Source organism: Pteropus medius, unplaced genomic scaffold (assembly GCF_902729225.1).
Source record: "Pteropus medius unplaced genomic scaffold, Ma_sr-lr_union100, whole genome shotgun sequence".
Classification (NCBI taxonomy): Eukaryota; Metazoa; Chordata; class Mammalia; order Chiroptera; family Pteropodidae; genus Pteropus; species Pteropus medius.
The window spans coordinates 43,893,682-43,896,117 of NW_024349800.1; the positions used below are offsets into that span (position 1 = coordinate 43,893,682).

The 2,436-nt window shown below is 36.9% G+C and overlaps 1 pseudogene; it reads left to right on the top strand.

Moving 5' to 3' along the window:
* The first annotated feature begins 1,093 nt into the window (after positions 1-1,093).
* LOC120622308 (uncharacterized) lies at positions 1,094-1,212 on the top strand (annotated as a pseudogene).
* The last annotated feature ends 1,224 nt before the right edge of the window (positions 1,213-2,436 follow it).

Sequence of the window (2,436 nt, forward strand, 5' to 3'; positions counted from 1 at the left end):
TCATTTCTACAAATACTTCAAAATCCTGTTGTGATTTTGATTGGTGGAATTAGAATTCAATTAGGAAAAATGGATAATTTTTTTGCGTTGAATCTTTATTGATAAGCATGCTATAACTTTCCATTTTTGTTGCTATTTACAATGATATCTTTTTGAAGGCAGATTGTATTTTCCAAAAATTAATACTTGATTTTCTTTGACACTCCCTCCACAATGATTAGGATTTACCTTACTTGTCTTTACCACAGAGAGGACTGCCTTAAGCCATAAAGTTTGGCAAAATGACACTAAATAACATCTGAGGTTTTCATAAAAAATGCAATTCCTCTTTGCTTTGTGTTCTTCGGATACTCGCTCTTGGAGCCCAGCCAACACGTCATCAGGAAGTCCAAGCAATCCACAGAAAGGGCCATGTGTAGAGAAAATCAAACTTCCAGGGCACAGCTTAGAGTAAGCATCCAGCACCAACAGGTCATCTTCAAAGTGGATCCTCCTTCTCCCAGTGAAGTTGCCCCAACAGATGTCATGTGAAAAAAAATACAAGCTCTCTTCAGGAAACTCTGCCAGAATTGTGGATTTATAAACAAATAAAAATGATTGTTACTGGTTTAATCCACTAGATATTAGAGTTTGTTATGCAGCCTAAATATCTAATAATTTGTTTACATCTTCTCACTGTGGTTGATAGTGTATGGAAATGCAAATAATTTTTCATTATAAATGATATATCTGTCACTTTTTTGGAAAGTTCTATACAGACTTCTTCAAATAATGTTATTTTTGTTCTTTCTAATCAAATAAAACATTCATAAAAAGCAGTGAAAATCTCATCTTTATCTTCCTTTTTCCAGATTTGAAGAGGATGCTTCTAAAATTTTAACTTTAAAATTAGTAATAGGAACAACAATTTAGTAATAAGAGGGTGACATCAGCAATATGGTGAAATGGTAATCTCCAGACCCTCCTTCTTTCTGTGGAGACACCAGCTCAACAACAATACATGGACTAATTCCCTTTGTGAGAAATTCAGAAACCAATTGAGAAACCATTGCACCCAAAGCAAGTGCTAAACCAGCCACATTGAAACTGGTAGGCCTACGGCCATGCCACCCTGAATGCGCCCAATCTCGTCTGATCTTGGAAGCTAAGCAGGGTCGGGCCTGGTTAGTACTTGGATGGGAGACCACCTAGGAATAGCAGGTGCAGAATGAGCAGAGAAAACTCCAAACTCCTGACTACTCCTTGGGAAGAGAAAGAGTTAGAGCTCGTGTCCAACAGTCTGACTTTTCAGAAGGCTGCCTAAAGATTGCTTTCTGTCTCACCCGTATTGGATCTCTGAAGGAACTGTGTATGCTAGATGCCTGGGTTACAATTGAGAACAAAAAATATCTGGGTGGCTTGCTGCTCCCCCAGAAGACACATGGTACAGAAGAGAGAGTCAATACAGCTGGGTGGCCTCTCCCTTAGGGTAGAAAGAGAAGAGTAAAATATATAACCATTTTAGCTCTTTGGGGTGGGAGGCTACCCAAAAGACTGGTTTTTGGCTTGCCTATTTTGGTTCACTGATGGGAACCAGGATACTGTAGAAGCCAGGATGCTATTGAGTACAAAAGAGAGATGGGTGTCCTGTGACAGCTTCAGAGAACCTGTAGAACTGTATATATACCCAAGAAGGAACAAGAAATTATGAACTCTGGAAAAAAAGAAACCTGCAAATCCCTCTAATTAGGAATTTACAGGTACCAGTCTAGAGAAGATGTATCAATAAGAAAGACTTTAAGAGGCCACAGAATCTGTGCTGATTAGTAAAAGTCTTTTTCTGTATGAAGCCAGTCTTCATACAGAAAAACTGGTAGAGGTGGCTGCTCTTTCAAATGTGCAAATCCCAATACAAAGTAATGAAACACACAAAGAGATAAGGACACATGAATCAATCAAAGGTACAAAATAAATGTTCAGAAACCAACCCTAAAGACATTGAAGTATATGAATTATCTGAAAGAATTATGTTCGGGAAAATAAATGATGCATAAACAAAATGGGACTATCAACAAAGAGAAAGAAAACATAAAAAAAAACCAAACAGAAATTTTGGATATGAAGGCTACAATAACTGAATTGAAAAATTCACTAGAGAGTTTCAAAGTCAATCTTAATCAAGCAGAAGAAAGAATCAGCAAATTCTAAGAGAGTTCAAAATTTTCCAGTCAGAGGAGCAAAAAGGTAAAAGAATGAAAAAGAATGAAGAAAATTTTATATGTAAACTTGGCTAGGCAACATCCCCAATTACTCAATCAAACCCTAATCTTGTAAAGGTATTCTGTAAACATGATTGAAATCCATAATTAGTTCACTTTATGTAAGAACATTTATCACAGACAAGCTAGGTGGGCCTGATTCAATCAATTGAAAGACTCTAAGAAGAAAGCTGAGACT